This window comes from Leptodactylus fuscus, chromosome 1, assembly GCF_031893055.1.
Source record: "Leptodactylus fuscus isolate aLepFus1 chromosome 1, aLepFus1.hap2, whole genome shotgun sequence".
Taxonomy (NCBI): Eukaryota; Metazoa; Chordata; class Amphibia; order Anura; family Leptodactylidae; genus Leptodactylus; species Leptodactylus fuscus.
Window position 1 is genome coordinate 17,192,066 of NC_134265.1, and position 25,905 is coordinate 17,217,970.

Below are 25,905 nucleotides of genomic sequence, written 5' to 3' on the forward strand. Positions count from 1 at the left end.
TGAATATAAAACATGGATTATCATGTCCTATCAGCGTCTTAGAAAGCTGGATTGCCGGTCTCTTTCTATCTGGGTCTTTTTGTTTGCATTTCCCCGGGTTCTCGCTGCGGCTGCGCGGCCTCCTCCCGGCCTCTAATGACTTCCATATGCCTATTTTAAGAAGATGATTTCAAAGCAGCGAAGTCCTTGACGGATTGGCTCAAGCGAGAGCGAGAATATACCGTAGTCACAGATGTCGTTTCACATTTCACAAGACACCCACTGTTCCTTTCTGGGCGCGGGGCCAAGGTGACCTACCTAATACCTCACCAAAAAGATCCCGAAATAAGTTGAACTTTGCTGCCACGCTGAAGCGCAATCGCTTTTATTCCTGCTATAGGGCTCCTGGATGGAAAACATGTCCGAAAATGAAAATGACAAATTTGAAAGGGGATAAAAATATTGGGATGGCGGTGGAAATCATCACGTAGATGGCGGCGGCTGCGCGTGCGGAAGATGTGGACAGGGGGCGGGAGATGGGATTTATCAGCTCCATAGGGACAATTCGACGCTACAATAAGAGGTGGACCTTGGACACGTAGAATAACTGAGATAGAAGGTCTTAGCGGAAGGAGCACCATCAGGCAGCTTCTATAAGGCCATCGGACACCCACGAGAGGTCGGGAACGTTGAGTGTTTTTGGTTTTTTTGTCCGAACCCTCCATGGGTTCTGCTTATGATCATATAATAACAATTCATGGGTAATGAACGCCCACAATGTCAGGTTTGGCCAAACCGCAAAGTATAATAAATTGAGAACCCCTAGAGTATACAAACGTGACAAACCCCAAAAGTTTAAGGGGAACTTTTTGGAAACTGTATAGCAAACTCATCTCTTATCACTGCAGGACTAGGCAAATTTCCAATATAAAAGGTTGAATAAGATGAGAGATTTCCAAGCAGATACATCGCACTCAGCCAGACTTCTCCCGCCTTTCCCGTCTTCCAACTCTTGTATCTCCTCCTTATGCATTATAGATCGCGAGCTCCTATGGTCAGGACCCTAACTCAACCTCGAGCTAGAGGTCTTAACCCTTGAATTGAGGGGTGCCATTCAGATCCAGTGAGTGGTATTAAAGGGGTTGTCCGGTAGCCGTTGGACTAGGGTTGAGCCGATCTTGACTTTTCAGGATCGATTTTGAAATCCAATTTCCGATCATTTTTCATTCGATCTCGATCCCAATTCCGATCCCAATGCAAGTCAATGGGATTTTTTTACTAATCGGAGATCGGATTTTAAAAAAATTCCTATTCGCTATACAGCATGGAATCTAACAATTGAACGATTTAATTATTAGAATCCACGCTGTGTAGTGATTTTTTTTTTAATCCTCTGGCTACTTAGTCCCCCCTGGTGTCCACTTACCTGCAGAGATGGCTGCTCCGGTGCCCGGTGTTCTCGTTCTTCTTCGCCTCGCTGCCCCCCTGCCTCCCAGGTTAGGAGAGTGTGGGAGAGTACTGGGAGGGGAGACGTCACATCTCCCCGCCCTGTACCCACCCACACTCTCCTAAGCCACAAGCCCCGCCTTCTTCCTAGCTCTTTAACACTAACCTGGGAGGCGGGGGCAGCGAGGTGAAGAAGAACAAGAACACCGGGCACCGGACCAGCCATCTCTGCAGGTAAGTAGCTACTAGAGATGTTAGCTAGTCTCCCATTAGAATGAATGGACGCAGCCGGCGCGCAGGGGGTTAAGGCTGTGTGCCAGCTGCTTCCATTCATTCCTATGGAACCGCAGCGGAGCGTTTACTCAGAATGAGCGGAGTGTATACTCAGTGTGAATGGTAACATTGTTAGCTTTTCCCATAATGCTTGGCCAGTAGCAAAGCATTGTGGGAAATAATCACCGATCTCGATCCCACCTAAAAAGATCGTGTTCGTGAATCCGATCTTTTCCGAACACGATCGCTCAACCCTACGTTGACGCTATACAGTGGACAGAGGTTTCTGCTTCCTGCCCTACATTGTGTACAGGTTGGGTTTCGGAAATGGCTCCGTGCTGGTGATCGGTCTAGGGCCAGGGTGTCGCCCCCTATTGATCATATAAGGATAGGCTATAATAAAAAGTGGAAGGAACTGCAGCAACTCGATAGGGGCGCCACCGAGTGGCGGAGAGCAAAGTGAATTGTAACATAGTGTAATTGTTACAACAATGTATCACGTCCTACAACAGAGCTCTACCCCGGGGTTACTGCAACATTGGATTCCCAAGAAAAGAGAGTTCAGGTTTGATGGAAAATACATTTGCTAGAAATGAAGAGATTTTGCCTTTTGACCCTCAAATCCAGCAAGCTAGAAATGTGCGGACACATATACAGTAGAGATGTATAGCCCATCCCCCGCCCCGTATAGAACACACAATGTACACACAACATCAGCATCACAGAACCCGGAACGCCTGCAGAATTCTCCCGACTTTCCTGTGAATCGGCCTCACCTTCTTACAAGGGTCACACGAGATGCCGACGTACAAAGGAAAGCAGAAGAGGAACCGAGACGTGCCCGGAGAAATTAGGGGAAATTCTGAAAATGCATTCATTAACCCCTTCTTGCCCTCTGTGTCAAATTTCACCATTTGGAATGAGACTTTCCAAAGCTGAAAAATTTGTTTCTGTTTTTGTCCATTGGGAACCAGGGGGGTAACTAGAGGAACAAGGGCCATGGTGCAAAAGCTTAGCCGTGTTCACGAATCAAACCATGTCCTACACGCACGCTTCCCATTATCCCCCCCCCCCCCTCCAAATAGTAATTGTGCCCCCTTTAGTCCCATTGCCCCCCCCATAGAATCCCTTCCCGACTATATGCTGCTGGCCAACTGCTATTTTGGATGTTTAAGGGTTAATTTGCTCCTTTCTGACAGTGGAAAGCTGTGTATCATAAATCTTCTTACTCCAGTGCACCAGAGGGCAGGGGGAATACACATACAATGTACAAAGTCTTTCATTATGACTCCAGGTTTGCTGAACCCCCCCGTACATATGATAACCATATTACGGCGTTGCGTTCTTGTTATCGGCGCGATATCAGTGCATGGACGACTTGTTTGATGTCGTCTTCCAGCCTCGGATGACCGGCCACCGCAGCTGTTGCTGTTGGATGAAGGTATTGCTGATCTATGGAGAAATCCAGGATGCCCCCGCTGCTTCCTCTCCCAAAGTGAATGTTATTAACTTTCCCTCATCACGTTCCAACACTTTGTTCCTCGCAGAGACAAAAAAAAAAAATGCCGCCGACCACGACACGTAACAGAGGGGTCTGTAGAATAAATAAACGCCGCGCCACGCTGATCGCTGGAATCGGGAAGATTGCTGATTGAGGAATAATTATCTCAGAGAAACGCGTGGTGTGTATCTTTGTGGAAACTCGGAAGGAATACAGATCCAGAAAATAGCAAGACGTCACCGCCGCCTCTGCAGAGTCACATCGGCGACAATTGGGGTTGAGCCGATCTTGAGATTTAAGGATTGATTTAAGAATCCGATTTCCGATCATTTTCCAGCCGATCGCTATCGTGAACTTTCCCGATCTTTCCCGATCTTAATCGCTCCACCCTACTCTTCACTACTTACCAAGTACATTGTATAGTGGCCATGCTTGGTATTACAGCTCAGCCTATTCAATTGAATGGGACTGAGCTTCACAAAAACCATGTGACCTAGGAATGTGAAGGGGGTGCAACACTCACCAAAGCACCACTTCGATCAGCTGAACTATGGGGGTCCCAGGTGTTGGACCCCAGATATCTGATATTGATGATGAAACAGCATCAATATTTAGGTCCTGGAAAACCCCTTTAAGTGTTTGAGGGGTGACCCCTAAAGCTCAGCATCCAATACAGGGTCCGGACCTCCAAGCCTTGTCCTCTGGAGACGTAAGTGTAGGTGATGGTGGAGTTGGGGTCTTATCATGAACCCAATTATTGGCGTCTTAACAGAACCCCTTGTATCATATATGACTCGTAATCCTTTGCAACTTGCATCCTCAGCAGCCAGCTTGGTAATGTCCATGATGATGGGACAACCCCTTTAAATACAGAATCCCTTTAATCTTGAAGTCATTTGTGTGTCATACATCCTACAACTGTCTGTTTGCCGTCAAGCCAAGCTGCAGCGAGTACACGGCGTCCATGTCTGCGCCTCACACCTACAGCTTCGGGGGGGAGATGGAAACCATTTGTCACACGTACAATCCTCGTAGCACAGAGAAGACTCCCAAAAATAACATCACCGGGCAATGCCAGGTCCGGGAGGCGCCCACACCGCTCAGGAACCCCGGGGAGGGGAGAGAAGGGGCTTATTGTGTCTCCGCAGCTTCCCTGGACCCACTTTATGGGTGGTGAACCCCAAAAATTTCTGTTTCTCCTCGACCTGGAACTTCCAAAAAGCTCAGGAAGAAGAACAAGGGCCCGGATCGCCATAAGGACTTGTTCACCCCATCATTCCCATCTTGTCAGTCCCCCCCCCCCCATAGTAATTGTGCCACAGAATCCCTCCTTGACTATATACTGCTGATCAATTAATTAATCGATTAAAGGGTTAATGCTCTCCTTTCTGACAGTGGAAGGCTGTGTATCATTAATCTTCTCACTCCAGTGCACCACAGGGCAGGGGGAATACATCTACAATGGACAATGGGCTTCTGACCTAGCGTGGCGAGGGGAACCTGTGGCCCCCTGGGATTCGGGGCCCCCATAGCTATGCCATTGGATATAACCCTGGTCAGAAGCCTCAGCTGGATGTTAGTAATGGCAGCCGTTGTCGTAGTCTGACGCCAGACTTCTCCTAAATTCTCTGACTAATCGATCTGTTGCATTACTATCACCCATATGATGATGATGATGATGAAGATGATGAAAGACATTGACCTTTAACCTTAGCGCACTTTTCCTGACTTTTTCAGCAGAAAACCACAAGTTGTCAGTAATTCCTGTAAATCTGTAACGTTGCAGCGTTCGGCGAGTCGCCGTCGTCTCGGGCACATGAGATCCGTGTTACAATGTAACGAACACCCCGCCGCATCTCGCTATCATTAACGCAACCTTTATGTCGCAGAATTGACAAAGCTTAAAAATTAAGTCCCTTGTAACTTATAATAAAGGCGCCAACTGGTTGTCAGTAATAGATTAACAGGCCGAGGAGAACGCAACGTTCCAGAGAACGCAGCTTTTTTGTGGCTGCACTTTGGACGTTCTCTGTATAGGAGAACTTGTAGGAAATGTTTAATTCCCCTACAGCGCCCCTACAGGAGAAATGAAGTATTACATAATACCCCTTGAAATGAGGGCACTCTGAACAGAATTTGAACCAGTTGGGCCCTTCAGAGGGGGCGCTTTGTCGAATGAGGAACTCTTGTCTAGTCAAAACCAGACAATCCCTTTAAATTTGCTTTAAGTAATTCTGGGTGACAACCAATATAGGAAGAAGGGGGTTCAAGAAGTCAAAATACGTCCAATCAGAATCCCTAAAAACCCGGTAGGAAATCCTAAAAAATGCAGGACTATTGGTAATGCCCATATTTCCTCCTGTAATAGCGCCCCTCTTGCCCATAGGCCATGTGTGATATTGCAGCCCCATGAAGTAAATGCTGTGGCTAAGGCTTTTATCCCTGTAACGATCTATACCTTAAATGACCTCTCCCCCCTTGTTAATATTCCTCCCCCCCAAGGAATTATTAATATTTAACCCTTTCTGACCTTTAGCTATAACCTATGGGGGTTTTCATGGCTGGTTTACCCAAATCCACCTGCCAGTGCTGACATCACAGATCTGTCATTGCGGGCCGGGGGCTGTAATCTTATGGCCCCCTACTGGCATTGTGTATCCAGAGTGACACAAAAACACAACAACGCAAACTACACAGGGCAAAGAATTAGGAACTAATCCGGTGACTTTTTCCATGCGCCTAAATTTAACCACTTCAGTACCAGGCCTGTTCAGGATCAGACACATTTTCAGCATTTAGTGATCTACTTTACAGCATAGTCATGGCCATAGGAAGCTATGACATCATCTATTGTTGTCATATTGTTATCTATGGAGGTGTTATCTTCTATTGTAATACTGTCTGTGCTGTAAATGAGGTGACTGCTGCAAAGAAAATCGCTATAGAATTGTCAAATATCATACTTTTATTATTAGGGTTAGTGGTTAGAGTGAAAATTGCAGGTTAAATTAAAAAACTTCTAGGTGACACATTCCCTTTAAGCGCTACCTAGACAAGGTTAAGGTGGCGCCCGTCACACAGACCTTACGGGTTGCCACCCAGCTTTCCCAGCCGTCGCTATAACCCGGCAGACGGGATTATTTTATGAAAGGCGGAAGCGTTCTATAATTATACGGTATTTACTGCAGCAAACAAAGCAATAAAGTGCGGGAGTCGTAATCGTGAGCGGTTAATGATGGGGTGTGCGCCGTAGTCAGCGGGCCGTGCGATGTCTGACAACACGCCGTACCGCAGACGCGGATGGACTCCTGCGGCTCTCACCATCGGTCGGCGACTAATTCATTACATTTTGTGATTATCTCGGTGAATTAACGGCTGACTCATAATTACACTTTCTACGTCTCTTCAGTACGCGGCAGCCGATCCCGCTCACAGTCACCGCCACCGCCGCGCCACTTGTACGGTCACCTGCAGGGCTGCAAATAGTTAACTCATCCCAGCAAAAAGGAGAAAAGAGAAAAAAATCTAAGTTGTTGTTGTTGAGAATGTTGGGCAAGAAAACTGACAACCAATGTGGCGGCCATTACAGATTTCACAAGGGTTGTCACTTGGGTTTTACAACTTTTTGGTTGCCCGCTCATTGCAAGGGCTGCTCTGCTCGGACACCCCTCTGTTAGTTGGTATTGTCAGAGGGGTGCAGAGGTATTTGGTAGATGCCGCCACTATGGGTACCGGCCCTTTAACTGGTGGAAGAAGCCCAAGCAAATGGCACTGCATAGAATGAGGACAGTCTGTCCTACGGCCACGATGTCTTGGGGTAACCCTAGACACCAACCTATCCTTCAAGTCACACATTCAAACCCTCAACACCTCCTGCCGCCTCCAGCTCAAGAACATCCACAGAATCCAGTCCTTCCTCACCCAGGAAACTACCAAGATGCTCGTCCATGCCCTCATAATCTCCCACCTAGATTACTGCAACACCCTTCTCCATGGACTCCCAGCAAACACCCTCGCCCCCCTCCAGTCCACCTTATACTGCGCTGCTCGCTTAATAGACCTCGCCCACTCCCCATCGGCCGCTCCCCTCTGTCAGTCCCTCCACTGGCTACCTATAGCCCAGCGAATTGAGTCCAAGCTACTAACGCTAACATACAAAGCCATCCACAACCTGTCCCCTCCATATATCTCTGACCTCATCTCCCACTACCTGCCCACACGTAACCTCAGATCCTCCAATGACCTCCTACTCCGCTCTGCCCTCATCTGCTCCTCACACAACCGTCTCCAAGACTTCTCCCGTGCATCCCCCATACTCTGGAACTCCTTACCAAGACACATAAGACGACTGAGTGACGACTGGGCTCCTCTTCAACATCTACATCAATGAACTGGCTACAGCCCTGGAGACCTCACCAACCCCAGGCCTCACCCTGAACAATCGAGAGGTGAAGTTCCTGCTATACGCTGATGACCTCCTACTCCTGGCCCCCACTGAGAAAGACCTCCAAGAAAGCCTGTCAGTGCTGGAAAAATTCAGCACCACATGGGCCCTACCCATCAACCAGAAGAAGACCAAAGTCATGGTATTTCAGAAGAAGGGCCACAATAAAGCCTCCACCACCCCACAATTCACACTGAACGGCTCCACACTGGAGAAAACCAACAGCTACACCTACCTGGGGCTGGAGCTCAGCCAATCAGGAAGCTTCAAAGCAGCAATAGAAACCCTGAAAGCAAAAGCCTGCAGAACCTTCCATGCCATCAGAAGACAACTGTACCATCTCAAACCACCGGTGAGGGTCTGGCTGAAGATATTTGACGCTGTCATCTCCCCGATCCTTCTCTATGGCAGTGAGGTTTGGGGCCCAGCCACCTACCCAGACCAGTCAAAGTGGGATTCCAGCCCAACAGAGAACTTCCACTTGGAGTTCTGCAAATACCTGCTCCATGTCCATCGCAACACCTCCAACATGGCCTGCAGGGCAGAGCTAGGCAGAATCCCCCTATGGCTCACCATACAGAAGAGGGCGCTAGCTTTCCAGGCACACATCCAGGTGAGCAAGCCCGACTCCTACCACCACCAAGCCTGGCTAAGCCACCTGAGCAAACCAGACACTCTCCAACCAAACAACAGCCAACCACCAAACCAAAAACACCAACAGATGATAACCAAGGCCGAAATAAAGGCGACCACAGAAGCAAACAGAGAGCGGTACATTGAAGAATGGAGAAACGAAATAAATAACTCCAAGAAACTCACCGTGTACCAATCCCTACAAAGGGACTACACCATGGCCACCTACCTGGAGAGAATACGCCACCCCAAGCACAGACAGACCCTGAGCCGGTACAGACTGAGCGCCCACAACCTAGAGATAGAGACGGGGCGATACAGGCAGACGTACAAGCCATGGGAGAACAGACTGTGCCAGCACTGTGACCAGGGGGCCCTAGAAGACGAGACCCACTTCCTGCTACACTGCACCAAATACTCAGCTGTGAGGGCCGTCTACTACCAAAGACTCTCTGCCCACATCCCAGACTTCATATCTGCAGACGAGAAGAGGAAACTCTACATCCTACTGGGAGAAGAAGAGGCCACTGTGGAGATCGCTGCCCAATACGTGTCCAGCTGTCACCAAACAAGAGGAAGATGAGACTCCACGGACTGTTATATTTATCCCAATACACCCGCCCCACCCCACCCCCACCTCCCCATATAGCAGTCACCAACTAAGAGGAAGATGAGACTCCACGGACTGTTATATTTATCCCAATACACCCGCCCCACCCCACCCCCACCTCCCCATATAGCAGTCACCAACTAAGAGGAAGATGAGACTGTAAAGTAATGTAAAGCACCATGGGATTAATATAATAATGTCCAGCACCATGTAATTAATATAATAATGTAAAGCACCATGGAATTAATATAATAATGTCCAGCACCATGGAATTAATATAATAATGTCCAGCACCATGGGATTAATATAATAATGTAAAGCACCATGGAATTAATATAATAATGTAAAGCACCATGGAATTAATATAATAATGTCCAGCACCATGGAATTAATATAATAATGTCCAGCACCATGGGATTAATATAATAATGTACAGAACACCATGGGATTAATATAATAATGTCCAGTACCATGGGATTAATATAATAATGTCCAGCACCATGGGATTAATATAATAATGTCCAGCACCATGGGATTAATATAATAATGTAAAGCACCATGGAATTAATATAATAATGTCCAGCACCATGGAATTAATATAATAATGTCCAGCACCATGGAATTAATATAATAATGTCCAGCACCATGGGATTAATATAATAATGTAAAGCACCATGGAATTAATATAATAATGTCCAGCACCATGGGATTAATATAATAATGTAAAGCACCATGGAATTAATATAATAACGTACAGCACCATGAAATTAATATAATAATGTACAACACCATGGGATTAATATAATAATGTAAAGCACCATGGGATTAATATAATAATGTACAGAACACCATGGGATTAATATAATCATGTCCAGCACCATGGGATTAATATAATAATGTACAGCACCATGGGATTAATATAATAATGTCCAGCACCATGGAATTAATATAATAATGTCCAGCACCATGGGATTAATATAATAATGTAAAGCACCATGGAATTAATATAATAATGTAAAGCACCATGGGATTACTATAATAAAGTACAGCACCATGGAATTAATATAATAATGTAAAGCACCATGGAATTAATATAATAATGTCCAGCACCATGGGATAAATATAATAATGTAAAGCACCATGGAATTAATATAATAATGTCCAGCACCATGGGATTAATATAATAATGTACAGAACACCATGGGATTAATATAATAATGTCCAGCACCATGGAATTAATATAATAATGTAAAGCACCATGGAATTAATATAATAATGTCCAGCACCATGGAATTAATATAATAATGTCCAGCACCATGGGATTAATATAATAATGTAAAGCACCATGGAATTAATATAATAACGTACAGCACCATGGGATTACTATAATAAAGTACAGCACCATGGAATTAATATAATAATGTAAAGCACCATGGAATTAATATAATAATGTAAAGCACCATGGAATTAATATAATAATGTCCAGCACCATGGGATAAATATAATAATGTAAAGCACCATGGAATTAATATAATAATGTCCAGCACCATGGGATTAATATAATAATGTACAGAACACCATGGGATTAATATAATAATGTCCAGCACCATGGAATTAATATAATAATGTAAAGCACCATGGAATTAATATAATAATGTCCAGCACCATGGGATTAATATAATAATGTCCAGTACCATGGGATTAATATAATAATGTCCAGCACCATGGGATTAATATAATAATGTCCAGCACCATGGGATTAATATAATAATGTAAAGCACCATGGAATTAATATAATAATGTCCAGCACCATGGAATTAATATAATAATGTCCAGCACCATGGAAATAATATAATAATGTCCAGCACCATGGGATTAATATAATAATGTAAAGCACCATGGAATTAATATAATAATGTCCAGCACCATGGGATTAATATAATAATGTAAAGCACCATGGAATTAATATAATAACGTACAGCACCATGGAATTAATATAATAATGTACAACACCATGGGATTAATATAATAATGTAAAGCACCATGGGATTAATATAATAATGTACAGAACACCATGGGATTAATATAATCATGTCCAGCACCATGGGATTAATATAATAATGTACAGCACCATGGGATTAATATAATACTGTACATCACCATGGAATTAATATAATAATGTCCAGCACCATGGGATTAATATAATAATGTTATGCACCATGGAATTAATATATTAATGTACAGCACCATGGAATTAATATAATAATGTAAAGCACCATGGGATTACTATAATAAAGTACAGCACCATGAAATTAATATAATAATGTAAAGCACCATGGAATTAATATAATAATGTCCAGCACCATGGGATAAATATAATAATGTAAAGCACCATGGAATTAATATAATAATGTCCAGCACCATGGGATTAATATAATAATGTACAGAACACCATGGGATTAATATAATAATGTCCAGCACCATGGAATTAATATAATAATGTAAAGCACCATGGAATTAATATAATAATGTCCAGCACCATGGGATTAATATAATAACGTAAAGCACCATGGAATTAATATAATAACGTACAGCACCATGGGATTACTATAATAAAGTACAGCACCATGGAATTAATATAATAATGTAAAGCACCATGGAATTAATATAATAATGTAAAGCACCATGGAATTAATATAATAATGTAAAGCACCATGGAATTAATATAATAATGTCCAGCACCATGGGATAAATATAATAATGTAAAGCACCATGGAATTAATATAATAATGTCCAGCACCATGGGATTAATATAATAATGTACAGAACACCATGGGATTAATATAATAATGTCCAGCACCATGGAATTAATATAATAATGTAAAGCACCATGGAATTAATATAATAATGTCCAGCACCATGGGATTAATATAATAACGTAAAGCACCATGGAATTAATATAATAACGTACAGCACCATGGGATTACTATAATAAAGTACAGCACCATGGAATTAATATATTAATGTACAGCACCATGGAATTAATATAATAATGTAAAGCACCATGGGATTACTATAATAAAGTACAGCACCATGAAATTAATATAATAATGTAAAGCACCATGGAATTAATATAATAATGTCCAGCACCATGGGATAAATATAATAATGTAAAGCACCATGGAATTAATATAATAATGTCCAGCACCATGGGATTAATATAATAATGTACAGAACACCATGGGATTAATATAATAATGTCCAGCACCATGGAATTAATATAATAATGTAAAGCACCATGGAATTAATATAATAATGTCCAGCACCATGGGATTAATATAATAACGTAAAGCACCATGGAATTAATATAATAACGTACAGCACCATGGGATTACTATAATAAAGTACAGCACCATGGAATTAATATAATAATGTAAAGCACCATGGAATTAATATAATAATGTACAGCACTGTGGAATTAATATAATAATGTACAACACCATGGGATTAATATAATAATGTAAAGCACCATGGGATTAATATAATAATGTACAGAACACCATGGGATTAATATAATAATGTACAACACCATGGGATTAATATAATAATGTCCAGCACCATGGGATTAATATAATAATGTACAACACCATGGGATTAATATAATAATGTAAAGCACCATGGGATTAATATAATAATGTACAGAACACCATGGGATTAATATAATAATGTCCAGCACCATGGGATTAATATAATAATGTTATGCACCATGGAATTAATATAATAATGTACAGCACCATGGGATTAAAATAATAATGTACAGCACCATAGGATTAATATAATAATGTACAGCAACATGGAATTAATATAATAATATACAGCACCATGGGATTAATATAATAATGTACAGCACCATGGGATTAATATAATAATGTCCAGCACCATGGAATTAATATAATAATGTACAGCACCATGGAGTTAATATAATAATGTCCAGCACCGTGGAATTAATATAATAATGTCCAGCACCATGGGATTAATATAATAATGTACAGCACCATGGGATTAATATAATAATGTACAACACCATGGGATTAATATAATAATGTAAAGCACCATGGGATTAATATAATAATGTACAGAACACCATGGGATTAATATAAAAAATGTCCAGCACCATGGGATTAATATAATAATGTACAGCACCATGGGATTAATATAATAATGTACAGCACCATGGCATTAATATAATAATGTACAACACCATGGGATTAATATAATAATGTAAAGCACCATGGGATTAATATAATAATGTACAGAACACCATGGGATTAATATAATAATGTCCAGCACCATGGGATTATTATAATAATGTTATGCACCATGGAATTAATATAATAATGTACAGCACCATGGAATTAATATAATAATGTCCAGCACCATGGGATTAATATAATAATGTAAAGCACCATGGAATTAATATAATAATGTAAAGCACCATGGAATTAATATAATAATGTCCAGCACCATGGAATTAATATAATAATGTCCAGCACCATGGGATTAATATAATAATTTACAGAACACCATGGGATTAATATAATAATGTCCAGCACCATGGGATTAATATAATAATTTACAGAACACCATGGGATTAATATAATAATGTCCAGCACCATGGGATTAATATAATAATGTAAAGCACCATGGAATTAATATAATAATGTCCAGCACCATGGAATTAATATAATAATGTCCAGCACCATGGAATTAATATAATAATGTCCAGCACCATGGGATTAATATAATAATGTAAAGCACCATGGAATTAATATAATAATGTCCAGCACCATGGGATAAATATAATAATGTAAAGCACCATGGAATTAATATAATAATGTCCAGCACCATGGGATTAATATAATAATGTACAGAACACCATGGGATTAATATAATAATGTCCAGCACCATGGAATTAATATAATAATGTGAAGCACCATGGAATTAATATAATAATGTCCAGCACCATGGGATTAATATAATAATGTAAAGCACCATGGAATTAATATAATAACGTACAGCACCATGAGATTACTATAATAAAGTACAGCACCATGGAATTAATATAATAATGTAAAGCACCATGGAATTAATATAATAATGTACAGCACTGTGGAATTAATATAATAATGTACAACACCATGGGATTAATATAAAAAATGTCCAGCACCATGGGATTAATATAATAATGTACAGAACACCATGGGATTAATATAATAATGTCCAGCACCATGGGATTAATATAATAATGTCCAGCACCATGGGATTAATATAATAATGTACAACACCATGGGATTAATATAATAATGTAAAGCACCATGGGATTAATATAATAATGTACAGAACACCATGGGATTAATATAATAATGTCCAGCACCATGGGATTAATATAATAATGTTATGCACCATGGAATTAATATAATAATGTACAGCACCATGGAATTAATATAATAATGTCCAGCATCATGGGATTAATATAATAATGTAAAGCACCATGGAATTAATATAATAATGTAAAGCACCATGGAATTAATATAATAATGTCCAGCACCATGGAATTAATATAATAATGTCCAGCACCATGGGATTAATATAATAATGTAAAGCACCATGGAATTAATATAATAATGTCCAGCACCATGGAATTAATATAATAATGTCCAGCACCATGGAATTAATATAATAATGTCCAGCACCATGGGATTAATATAATAATGTAAAGCACCATGGAATTAATATAATAATGTCCAGCACCATGGGATTAATATAATAATGTAAAGCACCATGGAATTAATATAATAATGTAAAGCACCATGGAATTAATATAATAATGTCCAGCACCATGGAATTAATATAATAATGTCCAGCACCATGGGATTAATATAATAATGTACAGAACACCATGGGATTAATATAATAATGTCCAGCACCATTGGATTAATATAATAATGTCCAGCACCATGGGATTAATATAATAATGTCCAGCACCATGGGATTAATATAATAATGTAAAGCACCATGGAATTAATATAATAATGTCCAGCACCATGGAATTAATAATAATAATGTCCAGCACCATGGAATTAATATAATAATGTCCAGCACCATGGGATTAATATAATAATGTAAAGCACCATGGAATTAATATAATAATGTCCAGCACCATGGGATTAATATAATAATGTAAAGCACCATGGAATTAATATAATAACGTACAGCACCATGGAATTAATATAATAATGTACAACACCATGGGATTAATATAATAATGTAAAGCACCATGGGATTAATATAATAATGTACAGAACACCATGGGATTAATATAATAATGTCCAGCACCATGGGATTAATATAATAATGTACAGCACCATGGGATTAATATAATAATGTCCAGCACCATGGAATTAATATAATAATGTCCAGCACCATGGGATTAATATAATAATGTAAAGCACCATGGAATTAATATAATAACGTACAGCACCATGGGATTACTATAATAAAGTACAGCACCATGGAATTAATATATTAATGTACAGCACCATGGAATTAATATAATAATGTCCAGCACCATGGGATTAATATAATAATGTAAAGCACCATGGAATTAATATAATAATGTAAAGCACCATGGGATTACTATAATAAAGTACAGCACCATGGAATTAATATAATAATGTAAAGCACCATGGAATTAATATAATAATGTCCAGCACCATGGGATAAATATAATAATGTAAAGCACCATGGAATTAATATAATAATGTCCAGCACCATGGGATTAATATAATAATGTACAGAACACCATGGGATTAATATAATAATGTCCAGCACCATGGAATTAATATAATAATGTAAAGCACCATGGAATTAATATAATAATGTCCAGCACCATGGGATTAATATAATAATGTAAAGCACCATGGAATTAATATAATAACGTACAGCACCATGGAATTAATATAATAATGTCCAGCACCATGGGATTAATATAATAATGTAAAGCACCATGGAATTAATATAATAATGTAAAGCACCATGGAATTAATATAATAATGTCCAGCACCATGGAATTAATATAATAATGTCCAGCACCATGGGATTAATATAATAATGTAAAGCACCATGGAATTAATATAATAATGTCTAGCACCATGGGATTAATATAATAATGTACAGAACACCATGGGATTAATATAATAATGTCCAGCACCATGGAATTAATATAATAATGTAAAGCACCATGGAATTAATATAATAATGTCCAGCACCATGGGATTAATATAATAATGTAAAGCACCATGGAATTAATATAATAACGTACAGCACCATGGGATTACTATAATAAAGTACAGCACCATGGAATTAATATAATAATGTAAAGCACCATGGAATTAATATAATAATGTACAGCACTGTGGAATTAATATAATAATGTACAACACCATGGGATCAATATAATAATGTAAAGCACCATGGGATTAATATAATAATGTACAGAACACCATGGGATTAATATAATAATGTCCAGCACCATGGGATTAATATAATAATGTCCAGCACCATGGGATTAATATAATAATGTACAACACCATGGGATTAATATAATAATGTAAAGCACCATGGGATTAATATAATAATGTACAGAACACCATGGGATTAATATAATAATGTCCAGCACCATGGGATTAATATAATAATGTTATGCACCATGGAATTAATATAATAATGTACAGCACCATGGAATTAATATAATAATGTCCAGCACCATGGGATTAATATAATAATGTAAAGCACCATGGAATTAATATAATAATGTCCAGCACCATGGGATTAATATAATAATGTAAAGCACCATGGAATTAATATAATAATGTCCAGCACCATGGAATTAATATAATAATGTCCAGCACCATGGAATTAATATAATAATGTCCAGCACCATGGGATTAATATAATAATGTAAAGCACCATGGAATTAATATAATAACGTACAGCACCATGGGATTACTATAATAAAGTACAGCACCATGGAATTAATATAATAATGTAAAGCACCATGGAATTAATATAATAATGTACAGCACTGTGGAATTAATATAATAATGTACAACACTATGGGATTAATATAATAATGTACAGCACCATGGGATTAATATAATAATGTCCAGCACCATGGGATTAATATAATAATGTAAAGCACCATGGGATTAATATAATAATGTACAGCACCATGGGATTACTATAATAAAGTACAGCACCATGGAATTAATATAATAATGTAAAGCACCATGGAATTAATATAATAATGTACAGCACCATGGAATTAATATAATAATGTACAGCACCATGGGATTAATATAATAATGTAAAGCACCATGGGATTAATATAATAATGTAAAGCACCATGGAATTAATATAATAACGTACAGCACCATGGGATTACTATAATAAAGTACAGCACCATGGAATTAATATAATAATGTAAAGCACCATGGAATTAATATAATAATGTACAGCACTGTGGAATTAATATAATAATGTACAGCACCATGGAATTAATATAATAACGTACAGCACCATGGGATTAATATAATAATGTACAGCTAACAAACAGCTTAAAAGGGCGCAATTCAGAAAACAACCACTGGGTGGCCACACATGGGATTTCACTGTGCGATACAATATTTCCTTGAAAAGCTGGTCATCTCCTGATACATATTGTACATCTAGACATGTCTATGGGGCAGCGGCCACGTGACAGCCCACATATAGCCTCACGTCATAGGATGTCAGGGGCGAGGATATGTTACTAGGGCGGAATCCCACCAACCCTAATATATAAGACAAGACGACTCTCCTGGAGAGGGCCCGACTACTCGTAATAACCACTCGGCAACTTTTTTTCCCCCTTTTTCAGACTTTTTTTCCCGTATTTCGTCCTCGGTTCTTCTTTACATTTTATGAGGTCTGAAATAAGCCGAATCCTAAAGTAGGTCAGGGAAGGATTATAGGAACAATGGGCTACACAGAATACCATTACCATACCCAAGACGCCGCCGTGTCACTTATTGTAGATTTTTTCCCCGTCTATGAGACCTGATGGATAAGAGAAGCGATACTCGGCCGCAGGCGCTGCGGTTATATTCGGAATCGGAAGGCGCTCGGCTCTATTTATGGCCGGGAAAAGTATTTGCCCCCCTTTCTTTTTGCGGATATTTTTGTCACACGGATTTTATAGCTCGGGAATTTTAGATAAGTCGAAAAAACAACCTGAATGGATGCAGGGGAAGAAAGTTGTGGAAGTCAAAGGTCAAGGGACGGCTCAACCCGAGGATGGGACTGAGGTTCCTGGGGGCCACGCTCCAATAGAAATCATCAAAGATTCGGGATTTTGGGATTTCGACACGACTATATAGCAAACCCAATACAGTCAGATTCACACCCCGGCCCCATCGTTGCCCCATCTTTGCCATCTCCTCCCATCTGTCAGTGCGCACCATTGTTCTTATCCCTGTAAATTCTTCCATCTCCTCCTGAATAAACTGCAGAACGCTGACAGGAAGGAAGAGACGTCAAGAATTTGGAATTTGCAGAGGATTCAGCATTTCTGTCCAGAACTTCCCGACCACCCTGGACCCTGCATACAAAAAGCGGAGGTCATGGGATCTATGTCTATAGGACTCATAGACTTCCCTTCTCGGTGGAGTCCATATTCCCAAATCCCGCTCCCTACATTGATCACATAGTCCATATCAGCACCCGTGCCGGGTATTACTCCTTAGCCCATACAAGTACATAGGACTGAGCTGCAATACCAGGCACAGCCACAGTGATATGGGTGGCGCTGTATCGGTGTAATAATGACATTACCCGCGATCTGTCACCTCTTGTGCATTGCTGTGTGAATGAGCCCTAGGACTAGGACTGTGATTTATATCTTATTGTGAACCATTCTCACAGCTTTAATAATAGCCGGATGGATTAGTTCTAAAAACAGCGCCACCCCTGTCACACAGGTTGTATGTGGTACTGCAACTCATTCTCCATCGGGATTTATTTTAAATGAGTCGATTGAGCGTATGAGATTATATTGCGCCCCCTTCTGGGAACAGGGGCTGAGGCGACAGAACATTTGGTGAGTCTGGATGAAGTCAGATCCTCCATGAGGAGAGACTAGGCGTAATGGGGGACCGAGGGACAGGGGGACCCTACATATACAAGCATATATCGTATACAGCAGCCATTCAATCAAAGGAGTGGTCAAGAATTAGAAAACATATGGCTTTTTTACAGAAACAGCGTGACCTTTGTCCATGGGTGTGAACCCGCTCTATGACAACTATAAGCCCCGATATTGCGTATTTCAAGGAGTTGTTGAACTGGAATCTGAAGACTCTCTAAAGGCAGCCATATTGGTTGTCACCCAGCTTTCTCATTGGTGTCATTCAGGACTCTGGGAAAGCTGGAGGATAAATCCCATGAGAGCTCTCAAGGCCGCCATACTGATTGTCACCCAACTTTCCCAGGTACAGATATGATTAAATGTCAGATGACCATTAGGGGAACCCGACCACCCAGGAGAGCTTCTCTTTGGCTAATGGGGGGGCAGTGTTGTGAACCCCCCTTTATGACAACCATAAGCTCCAATGAGGTATATAAAGGAGTTGTCAGGTCGTTGTCACCCCAGCCACATTGGCTGTCACCCAACTTTTACACCACGTCAGCCAGTGATGCAACATTGTATCCATTTCTAGGAACGTTTGGACAAATTGTATCCTTCTGCATCCGACTATATTTCACAATGCTGAAATTGCTGACAAGGTAACAGCAGAGTAACATTGTGGTTGTCAGGCTCCCTACACCTCCCGAAATGCAATACAGAGTGACACATCCCCATGTAATGGCAGCACCGCCCTAAACCCTTTCGGCGCACAGGCTGCAGCCTACATCTCCCATCCAGACGCAATGACTATGGGATGGGTGGGCTGCAGCCTCTTAGGGGTTAATGGTGGAGGAGTAGCCAGGGTAAGCGGCAGTCACATCCTAGCACATTCCTGGGCTTAGTGGGCTGCCAGCATCTGATTAGAAGCATACAGTATCCAGGGGGCTGTGAGTGGCTGGCTGGTCTGGGCTGGAGGAGGCGGAGGAGGAGGAGGAGGATTGAGGCAGAGGAGGCAGCACACAACTGACAGCCCCAGACCCCAGCAGAGGACAACATCTCCAGCAGCCCTGACCGGTGAGTACATTACCGCACCTCTACCAACTGGGCAGTGACCCTGGCACAGGCTATGGCCCAGAGGTGGACGCCATCCTTCTCTCTATACACCCCCCTCTGCAGTATAGGTTGGCGCTATATTAATAATGCATACCAATATTGGCTCGGGGGGTCACCGTGAACAGCCGAATCCCTCACATTCCAATGGTAAATCCCAAATTGCGGCTGAAAATCTTCGCCCCCCCCCCCCCTTTCCCTTTCGTCACGCTAATCCAGGCATTCCTCAATAGTTCAAGGTCTAAGGGGTAAAATCAGGGGATGACGTGCTGCAGAACGCCAGACGTGACCGTATCATTCATTTCTGCCCAGGATTGCAGACACAGATCTGCACCGTCATCGGGGGGGTCGGCAATGCTGCCTTTGTTTCAGCTCTGCAAAAAAAAAAAGGTAATGGCTGCAATTTCCAAAAAACATGCCAGAGAGGAGACGTAGCGGCGGTGAGTTTGTCAAGGCGCCGGGGATGTACTACAGCTCCGTAAACCGACTGGGCTCTGCTACATCTCCACATCTGCTGCAGGATCTATGAGGACTGTTAGGGCATTGTCTCTGACATCTGCAGTAGCGGTGCAGTGCAGCGTAGTGTAACAATGGCCGTACGCCGTCCATGGCAGGGGCGACGAGACGCAGATCCTGCAGAATTACAATTCTCCAGACGTTCACATTGTTCTTCCCCGTAGATGTGACATGTACCGCTATCTGCGCTACCCGGGAGACACTGGAGACGTCACAACAGGGAGTCGCTCCGTTATAAGGCTGTGTTTGCACCTTCAGGTATTGGCTTCCCTTTCCCAGTATACCTGGACGCAGTATCTATGTCGCTGGGCAGCTGCGGGGAGTTTCCAGTCCCCGCACCAGCGGCAGATTTCAGGCACCCGGATTCCATCACAATGTCGGACATCATCTTGCTTTTATTAATCCACCAAGAAATCTGCAGCTGTAGGGAGTTTGAAATCCCCGCAGCTGCTTTGCTTTATTATCTTAAAGGGTCCATTCTTAGGATAGGCCATCTTACCTGGTGGTGATCTTACCTCTGAGACCCCTGCTGATCAGCACAATATTGTAGATTCCTATTACTGATCCCACCAAGAAATCAGTTGTAGGGAGTCTGAAATCCCCACAGCTGTCTTATTTTATTACCTTAATGGGGCGATGCTCAGAATTGACTATCAATGTTTACCCAGTGATGATCTGTCCTTTGGAACCCCTGCTGATCAGCACAATATAGTGTCCATCAGCTTCCTCCTGCTGACCCCACCAAGAGACCAGCTGTAGGGATATTGAAATCCCCACAGTTGCATGATGTTATTGTCCTAAAGAGACCATGTTTAGGATAATTCATCAATGTTTGATCAGCAGCGAGCTGACCTTCAGGAGCCCTGCTGATCAGCACAATATATTGTCGATAGGGTTCCTTTTACTAACCCCACCAAAATATCAGCTGTAGGGAGATTGATATCCCCGCAGCTGCCTTCATTAGATACTTTATTGGGGACATCAGCGCATGATCGCTGATGGTGTGACCTCCCCAGACCTGTGCTGATCAGCACATTATAGCAGCCATCAGGATCCTTCTAGTGACCAAGATATCAGCTGTAGGGAGATTGAAATCCCCGCAGCTGCGTTGCATTATTATCTTAATGGGACTATGCTCAGGATAGGAGATCCATGTTTGATCGTGGTGGTCTGACCTGTAGGACCCCTGTCGATCAGCACAATATTGTGACCATTAGTTCCTGTCTACTGACCTTACCTAGAGCTCAGATGTAGGGGCTTTGATATCCCCGCAGCAGCCTTGTTTTATTACTTTAATGGGACTAAATTTAGGATAGATTGTCAGTGATGGATCAGGGTCCCCTTCACTGCTCTGAATTTAGGGGGAACTGTCTTAATATTATCATGCCCTATAGGGGGCACCATAGAGTGGCCCATGGATTGCCCAAGGCTCTGCTGTGTGGCGCCTCAGGGTTTATACACTGGCTGTATATTAAGTATAGAGGACGGTATCAGAGACTTCATCTAAGGTGGTCTCAGAGGTGGGGGCTGCTCAGGTTGTATTAACCATTTTTATGCTAGAAATGCAGCAGGAATGGGACCCTCAAAATGTTTTCACTGGGTTCTCATGGGCACTGCCACCTCCCCTGTGAGATCCCTGCTGTAAACATGGGATTATCGGCCAGTATAGACTGACCTATGTAAAGCCTCAATACAAGGAAGTATGCCAGCGGGCTCTACCACAGGGGCCCCACTACTGCAGGTCAGACCTCCATGACCAGGTACTTTATGATGTCATCACCCCCACCCCACCTCCTTCTCCATAGTGGGTCAGATGTAGTTGGTGTATTCTATTCCTTTGGTGAATTGTCTCCTGCCTCTTACCTCCTGCCCTATCTCTTGCCTCTGCTTCTACCTCAACCACCCTCTTCTGCCTGCTTTCTCTATCTCCTACCTCTTGGTCCTTCTTCTGCCTCCTGCTCATAGCTTTGCTTTCTTCCTCTGCCTCCTGCCCCTACCTCCTTCTTCTGCCTCCTTCACCTACCTCCTGCTGCTGCCTCCTTCTTCTGCCTTCTCCTACCTCATGCTCCTACTTCATTCTTCCGCCTCCTGCCCCCTGCTCCTTCTTCTGCCTCCTGCTCCTGCCCCTACCTCCTTCTTCTTCCCCCTGCTCCTTCTTATGTCTCCTGCTCCTACCTCTGCCTCCTGACCTTGCCTCCTTCTTCAACCTCCTGCTTCTGCCTCCTTGCCTCCTTCTTTTGCCTCCTGCCTGTGTCATCTGCCCCTACCTCCTTCTTCTTCCCCCTGCTCCTTCTTATGTCTCCTGCTCCTACCTCTGCCTCCTGCCCTTACCTCCTTCTTCTGCCTCCTGCCCCCTGCCCCTTCCTCCTGCCTCTTGCTCCTTCTTCTTCCTCCTGCCTCATTCCTCTACCTCCTTTTTCTGCCCCCTGCCTCTGCCTCCTTCCCCTACCTCCTTCTTCTGCCTCCTGCTCCTACCTCCTGCCTCTTGCGCCTTCTTCTGCCTCCTGCCACTACCTCCTTCTTCTACCTCCTTCTTCTGCCTCCTGCCACTACCTCCTTCTTCTACCTCCTTCTTCTGCCTCCTGCTCCTACCTCCTGCCTCTTGCGCCTTCTTCTGCCTCCTGCCACTACCTCCTTCTTCTACCTCCTTCTTCTGCCTCCTGCTCCTACCTCCTGCCTCTTGCGCCTTCTTCTGCCTCCTGCCACTACCTCCTTCCTCTACCTCCTTCTTCTGCCTCCTGCACTTTCCTCCTTCTTCTGCCTCCTTCCTATACCTCCTTCTTCTGCCTCCTGCACCTTCTTCTGCCTCCTTCTTATCCCACCTGCCCCTACCTCCTGCACCTTCCTCCTTCTTCTGCCTCCTGCACTTTCCTCCTTATTCTGCCTCCTTCCTATACCTCCTTCTTCTGCCTCCTGCCCCTGCCTCCTGCACCTTCTTCTGCCTCCTTCTTCTGCCTCATTCTTATGCCACCTGCCCCTACCTCCTGCACCTTCCTCCTTCTTCTGCCTCCTGCACCTTCCTCCTTATTCTTCCTCCTTCCTCTACCTCCTTCTTCTGCCTCCTTCACCTTCCTCCTTCCTCTACCTCCTGCAGGGAGCATCTTGCCTGCACTTTGTGCTATGATCTTGCAGGAGACTCCATCACATCTATGTGCCCAGGGGCCATAACCATAAGTATGAATGAGAGGAGGTCACTGACCAATGTGGCCGCCTCATTACAGACCTCCAGATGGGGGGGTGTTTACGCTACATGCAGTTATGCCACACACCCCCCCCCCCCCCCCCCCCCGTTTTACGTTCTGCTGACTGCATTGCTTCCATCATAAAGATGGTGGCGCTGGCTGGGTTGGACGAGGGTCCTGTACACATTCGCCCTCCATTCATTCCCTCCTGAATGGCATATTTCAGTCTCGGGCCCGGCCAAGAGCTTCAGCAATAGGAGCTTTTTCTGTAGCTGTTTGCAAACAGCAGGAAGCCATGCCTGCCCGATAATGGAGCGTGGAGGAAGCGGCAGACATAGCGAGGGCATTGATTCGTGGCAGCCATCACTTAGGAACAGGGACATTAGACATGTAATAGATAAGCGAAGGAGGCGGTGGAGTCAGAGGGGGCAAATCCTATAAGTAGGGGGTCCGGCAGTCAACCAGCCCCTACACAATGGCTTCATATAAAAGCGCTCTACTATACCCCGACAACCCGCCGGTCAGATAATCGAACACGCCAGGAGTCAGACCAGATAAACATTTCATTCGTGGTTGTATGGCGGTATTATGTGCATATCGTATAGCGCTATTATTACTGTATACTATTACTATTAATCCATGATTATGGGGGCGGCCATCTTGTCTGAGCTTCTCCTCTCCTCTGTTCACAGCACTTAGTGATCTGCTTTACGGCACAGTCATGGCCATAGGCGGCAATAGTCTGGAGCCGACTCATTGAGGTCTATGGTAGAGTTTTCTGGACAAGCTCAGTGTAGGGAGGGGGAGGAGCTAAGATGTGACATCATCTATTGTCAGGGATGATGTCATGTAGGGTCAGTGGTGTTATCTATAGAGGTGTTATCTTCTATTGTAATCCAACAAGCACTACTCTCTATAATGGTTGTGTCTTGTGTTGCATTCACTTATTACTGGACAAGTCTTCTTTCAGCCTTTGCAGTTGCAGGGGTGATAATCCCTCCTGGGTCTGGTAACGGAGGGGCCCGAAGGACTCTCTACCATAGAATAATGTGCCAATATTGTAAATGGCAGATAGGGGGCCCTCGTACCCCTCTGTGCCAGGAAACATCTGCAGACATTGGTGGTGGCGTCAGCTGACAGATGCATTGTCAGGGATAGCATGCTGTAATCTGACAGCCGCTCTATTATCAGGGATGGGTGCTGTAATCTGACAACCTCTCTATTTTCAGGGATGGGATGTTGTAATCTGACAGCCGCTCTATTGTCAGGGATGGGATGCTGTAAACTGACAGCCGCTCTATTGTCAGGGATGGGTGCTGTAATCTGACAGCCACTCTATTGTCAGGGATGGGGTGCTGTAATCTGACAGCCGCTCTATTGTCAGGGATGGGATGTTGTAATCTGACAGCTGCTTTATTCTCAGAGATAGGATGCTGTAATCTGACAGCCGCTCTATTGTCAGGGATGGGATGCTGTAATCTGACAGCTGCTCTATTCTCAGTGATGGGATGTAATCTGACAGCCGCTCTATTATCAGGGATAGCATGCTGTAATCTGACAGCCGCTCTATTATCAGGGATGGGTGCTGTAATCTGACGGCCGCTCTATTGTCAGGGATGGGATGCTGTAATCTGACAGATGCTCTATTGTCAGGGATGGGATGATGTAATCTGACAGACGCTCTATTGTCAGTGATGGGGGTGCTGTAGTCTGACAGACGCTCTATTGTCATGGATGGGGTGTTGTAATCTGACAGACACTCTATTGTCAGGGATGGGATGTTGTAATCTGACAGCCGCTCTATTGTCAGGGATGGGATGTTGGAATCTGACAGCCACTCTATTATCAGGGATGGGATGCTGTAATCTGACATGCGCTCTATTGTCAGGGATGGGGTGTTGTAATCTGACAGCCGCTCTATTGTCAGGGATGGGATGCTGTAATCTGACAGCCGCTCTATTGTCAGGGATGGGATGTTGTAATCTGACA

The 25,905-nt window shown here is 42.8% G+C and overlaps 1 protein-coding gene across 2 annotated transcripts in view; it reads left to right on the forward strand.

The window, feature by feature from the left end:
* The first annotated feature begins 20,019 nt into the window (after window positions 1-20,019).
* DAB2 (DAB adaptor protein 2) overlaps window positions 20,020-25,905 on the forward strand; it is a 63,404-nt gene continuing 57,518 nt past the window's right edge. Inside the window, exon 1 of one of the 2 annotated variants that reach the window (XM_075267500.1) lies at window positions 20,020-20,182. The gene's annotated coding sequence lies outside the window, so the exon portion shown is untranslated. The remainder of the gene's footprint in view (window positions 20,183-25,905) is intronic. The other variant, XM_075267492.1, reaches the window with a different exon arrangement.